Raw genomic sequence first — 6,000 nt, 5'->3', positions numbered from 1 at the left:
CTGCCTCCATAATGAAAGCATTCTCTGCAAAGAGAAACCTTAATTCCACAGATTGTCTTTGTGCCATTTTAATATTTGACCTGACTAATTAAAAAAATCATATCCATCTGAGAACAGTTCCATCACTGTCCCACATGTGACCATTTTAATGTAAGAAAAAAAGTTCTGGGTCTTTTTGTATCGAAGAGTTGTTTCGGTGTTGATACATTAAAGACTTTGGTAAAATATCAGTCTATTCAGTACTTATATAAATAATGCCTATATAACATTAAAAGTATATTTTTTTTTTAGTTTCTAGCTTTATGGAAGTATCACTCCCAGATAATCCTACTTAGAGGCATCTGGAGATATATTTAACATTGCTACCTGACTACATTTGTGTCCTAGTGGAAGATAAAAATTCAAAATTTCAAGTATGCAGCAAACAGCAAACCCCTCAATTCTCCATATGACACAAGCATATGCAGAATTTTCTGCGTGCGCTTACTCAAAGGCAAGTCCTTTGATAAAGATGAACAACAGGATGTGCTTAAAAACTTTGAATAATAATGATTTAAGTTATTAGAGATACCTTTATTTGCAGTATTTATATGCTGAAATCTTCCAACTCTATTTGCAAATAAAATGTATATTCCTCATCCAAGTTATGCACTGACTGCAACAGGATTTTTCACATGAAGGGGAGTGAAGAATTGTCTTTTGAGGCCTGATACTGTAAATTCACAAGCGTTGCCTGTTGCATACTTTCCATTGTCATTAACTCTCACAGAATACTACTGGAAGGTGAAGAATCTGAATTCGTTGGAAGTCAGACAGCTGAATCCCTATATAACTGTACTCCACTTGAATAATACCTTTTTAGATCAGCATGCCAGAAACAAATGAACTAGCAGAGAGTCCTGAACATTTTCATTGCTCCATCTAAGCAAATATTGTTCCCTCACAAATAACTAATTTCAAGTTGAGGACCTATTTCCTTCTTATTTGCAAGCAGTGTCCCAAACCACTGTTGGAAAGAAAAACTAGAGCAGAGGATGTGGTATAAATTCCAGAAAGCCATAGTGCAAAGATAATATCTGAGGCCAAATTCTGACCTCATTTTTGTGCATACAGCAATTGAAGTTGATAAATGGGATGGCAGGAGTTAGTCTCATGTTGAGTAGCCATCCACAAAGCCAGAATAGTCTAAGGAACAGTATGAGAGAGAAAGGAAACAGATATAAGCATGCACAAGCCAAGATTTCATAATTTCACTGCCAGACAAACCCCAGACCGCAGAAATGGTTAGGGGCCTGAGCTTTGGTCCATTTTTTTTCAAGCAAGAAAATCCTCTTCTATTCCACTTCCTGGGCCACTGTATGTTATTTTGAATACCAACAAGATTTCCCAATTTATACTGATTTATACCAGGCAGCATATGGCTCCCTTAAGTTGTAAGCTTTTCTTGTATAGACAAACTGCAAAAGCACAGAAATTTTGCTTATCATTTAACTATGTGTTCCATGAACAGCAGAACCACCAAAGCTTTTTGATGGACTCATGTCTTTTGTCCTTAAATTTTCTACGAAAGTAATTCCATTGCTTCCTACCCACCACGTCCTCTGTGAACTGGACAAGGACAGACAGCATGTGCTGGTTCCAGTATGCAGAGGCAACACTTACTGAATTTTCAGACTTTTGCTTTCAAATGCACTGTACAAAGGCCGAATTCTCCCCAATTTTCCTTCAGTAGGGGATTAGTCTGAGTCATCCTCATCTATTCATTCAGTAGTTCTCCCCAATACTCCCAGATTATTTGCTCTACTACTCCTACCCTTCATTTAAAGTGGGTAATAGGGCCACTGGGAAGGACTGACAGGTAGACAGACAGCATGACTACACAAAACCAATTTCTACAGGAAAAATAGCACAAGAGAAAAAGACGTTTTAAACAGTAGCAGTAGTTCTTAATTCTATATACACCCTAATTTTTCAGCAACGAAAAAACACAGAAATGAGATCACATATCCTGTTATTTTAGTAGCTTCTCCACACAGCTGACAGAAGAAGAACATGGATTTATTTTTCATGCTGAAAAGCTTTTATTCTCACTTTCATACAACTCAGTAAATTGCCAAGATAGTAATTTATTCTCCCCTATGCTCTCCTGAATATCCATACACACACAAAAGATGGATGCTGGCAGGCAGAGCTGTCAGTAGGAATTTCAGCAGAAGTAAATTGTTTAGTACTTATAATGGAGCATAATAGCTGTAATTTCATTTGAACTGTTGCCACTAATAAGCTAATAAAACTACAAGTCAAGACCTAGCCATTCATCACTGTGTAGCCGCTGGGAATTTCTCTGCGTACACTTCACCACAGAGACAGGTAACTCAGTCCTTTAAGTGTTACTATACCTGAGAGAATGATGAGCCAGGCCTGGCACATTCTTTTAATAGTGAAAGACACAGCTGCATATCAACTGCAAAGGAGTTTCCTATCAGTATTTAACAGGTGTCTCCACAGCTATTCTAATCTTCTGCCAAAATGCAAACTAGCAATTTGAATGCATACGCAGCTGAAAAATGTTTAAAAGGAAATTCAAATGTAAAATACACAGATATGCAAATATGTATATATGCACATTGCACATCAGTTGGGCAGGAAGCATGTTTTTCTAAGATCTCTGAAGTACCACGAAATAGTACAGTTGCTACATACGAACAGGTAGAAATTAATGTATATTGGGATACTTGGCTAAAGATACTGTCACATCACCAGACAATTGTTCTTCAACTAGAATTTTCCTAAAGCCTCTATCAGAATGCTTTAATGTAAATGGTATGACTAAAACTAACAATAACATTTCCTTGGTCTGAGAAAATACATATAACCAGAACTATATTATATTCTGTGCTGTTTGCATACGATCTGAATAAAAGCACAAAATTAGGATATGGGCTATAAAGGCAAAGAAACATAGCTGATTCCAGAAAAAGTGTTTTGACTGTAATAAAGATTACTTTTGCACTGGTACCTTTTCTACTTAGAAGCTGCACATATATTTGCCTCTGATAGACAAAACCAATTAACCACTCTGCAGGCAGCCACAAAGGTCTATGGGGGAGCGCAGAGAGATGGGAGCAGTGAATAAGCCATTAGTTCTCCCCAGAGGAATTAATTTTCATAGGCATGTCTTTCATCACTGCTAATCAACCATGATACACATTCTTTCTGCCAAACTCCCTGAGATCTCTGGATAGACTTCTGCAGAGTCATGAAAAAACCCACTGTGCACTTTATGTCCCTGCCCAACCCATAGTAGGCAGCAAAATTGAGCAGTGAACCGCACAGTGTGGGGCTGCAGGACAGGAGAGCAACTCGGGGCTGGCTCACGAGTGATTCAGTATGTGAAAACAGTGAGGGCTGCTGTAGGAAAAGAACAACAGACACAGTAAGAAGAGAATGTAAAAAGAAAAGATTTTTCCTTTTACAATGACAGAGAGCATAGCAAGTAAAAACTTGTAAAGATTAAGATAATGGAAGAATTGAGGAATAAGGCATCACAGAGAACAGGACAAATGTGGAGGCTGACAGAAGTCCCTCACAATGTAGTAATTTGTGCCTACATTGGGTGATATTTCTAAGGATTGATTCACTCAAGTTTATTGTATCTGCTTATATATAGCAATAGCCACAAGACAAAGGTTAGAAGCAAACTCATAAGCAATCACTCTACCAATAAAATTTATAGTATGCCGTGGAAGATTTCTTCCATCTTCTTGGTTGGTGCTTTCTATTTCAAGTGGGAACAACATGTTTGTATACCATTATTTCCTATAACCAAAAGACAGCCCATTTCATTTTTTTGATAATTGTGTGTATCTGAATTCTGGATAAGATATGGAGTAATTTTCATGCTCTCCCATAAGACTCATGTAGCATTTGGGATGAAGATGAAAGTCTATATAGCGACTTTAACTATCTGTTAAAAGTTGCATCATAATGTAAGATTGCAACTGATGTAAGCAAACCTTAGCAATGAAGGTGCAAGTAACTAGATTTTCAGAGGACAGGAATTATATTGTTTCTATACTTTTGTGGGCGTGTTTTAAAAAATATCCATTTCATATGAGAAAAGCAGACCACTTGTGTTTTTTCTTATGGTTATACGTTTAGCAGGTCTTACCTATTATTTCCTGAGCACAGTACCTAATAGGGAACAGAAGTGATAAGGTTCCATTACCTCCTCTAAGTAAAAGTTTTAGTGTCAGCATGGACCAGAACTGCTCAGAAGTGCTCAAAAAAACTTGCCTGCGTGAACTAAAATAAACAGTTGTATGGAGGGAGCTAGAGATTTTTTTCTAATTTAATAATTTTGCTTCATTAGCAGTGGCACTTTGAAAGTTTCCACTTAGATTTAACCTTAGGGCATAGCTCAATGAAATCTTTTCAGAAAATCAAACTACTGTTTTATGTGCCTAACTTTAGGAGCTAATTCAGGCACCCATTTTTACTTTTTTTCAAACATAGCCTGAAATTTCATCAGTGTTGTAAGTTCTTACACCCAACTTATTCTGTGGCTCTTCAAAGTGGAGATTGTTATCCTGGTGGCTGTGTGAGCAGATTAAACATTGAGACTTCCTAGATGATGTATGCTACAGGAAAATGATAAATATGTAATATAAGTGATAAATATACAGGACACAACATGCAATGTGCCCTTGTGGCAAAGAAGCTGTGTAAGAAAAAGCTTCGTGAGCAGGTTCAAGTGAGGTGATGCTTCCCCTTGTCTCAGATTTGGCAGCACCAGCACTGAAGTGCTCTGTTCTGCACTTTCCACTACAAGAGAGACATGGCCATACTGAAGCAAGTCCAATGAAAAGCTGGCAACATGATTAAGAGACAGGAGCATCTGTTACACAAGGAGAGGTTGAAAGCTGAGAGTGTTTAGCCTAGAGAATAGAAAGCTCAGGTGGATGATATCAATGTATAAACATCTGATGAGGTGAGTAAACACAACAGAGCCAGACTCTTCTCAGTGCTGTCCATGGATAGGACACGAAGCAATAGGCACAAGTTCAAATACAGGAAAGTGTTCAGCCATTAACAAAACACCTTTCTTCCTGTGAGGGTGATCAAACACTGGAACAGGATATTCAAAAGCCCAGCAAGGCATGGTCCTGAGCAACCTGCTCTAGCTAATCCTGGGTTGAGCAGGTGGGTTGATGCAGACCACCTCCAGAGGCATCTTCCAGCCTCAGCCACTCCACAGCTCTAAATTGGTCAGAGTTTTAAACTCCTGGGAGCACAGGCAGGAGTTCCCAGAGGAATTCCAGTTCCAAAGATAGACTTTGGAACCGACCACTAGCTCTACTGTAAAGGTATTAGATATACTGCCTGTATTAATCAGCTGCTAAACAGAAGAAAGCATTGCTGAAATGCACCTCTAACATCAGACTCCCAAGACATGAAAGCCACTATAATCAGATGACTGTTCTCATACAGTTTTTTCAAACTGCACTGGCACAGCACCATCTTCTGGTGAGCAAAAAGTTGGATTTGTTTTCTTTCAGGCTTTGAGAAAAAAGCTCTAGGCATATCAAACATAATTTTCACACAAGAAATAGTAATGTTAAATTTAAAAATAACAAACTTAAAGTAAACAATCTATAAAACACAGCAGTCACCAAAAATTTTTAGTAACCCCTGTTATCCCTAGAAACACACAAAGTAAAAAAATATCCCTTAAAATGTCTTACCCTCTTCATCAGGTACCAACCTTGCTCTGATTTCTGCAAGTAAAGAAAAATACATATTGCTTATATAATAAACAATGAAACCTCAAAGCACACATGACAACGCAATGTTCTTCTGAGCTTGTATGTGGAACACAATCACAAGGTCTGCTTTCTGGAGGAACCTTTGGATGACCTTTACAATATAGAAGTAAGAACTGTTGACCTCACTCTAGCATGAGCCAAGACATACCTGTGAAAAATACAAGTGTGCCAAGTG

The sequence above is a fragment of the Calidris pugnax genome, unplaced genomic scaffold (genome assembly GCF_001431845.1).
Source record: "Calidris pugnax isolate Ruff unplaced genomic scaffold, ASM143184v1 scaffold103, whole genome shotgun sequence".
Classification (NCBI taxonomy): domain Eukaryota; kingdom Metazoa; phylum Chordata; class Aves; order Charadriiformes; family Scolopacidae; genus Calidris; species Calidris pugnax.
Note: the sequence above shows the minus strand (reverse complement) of the source record.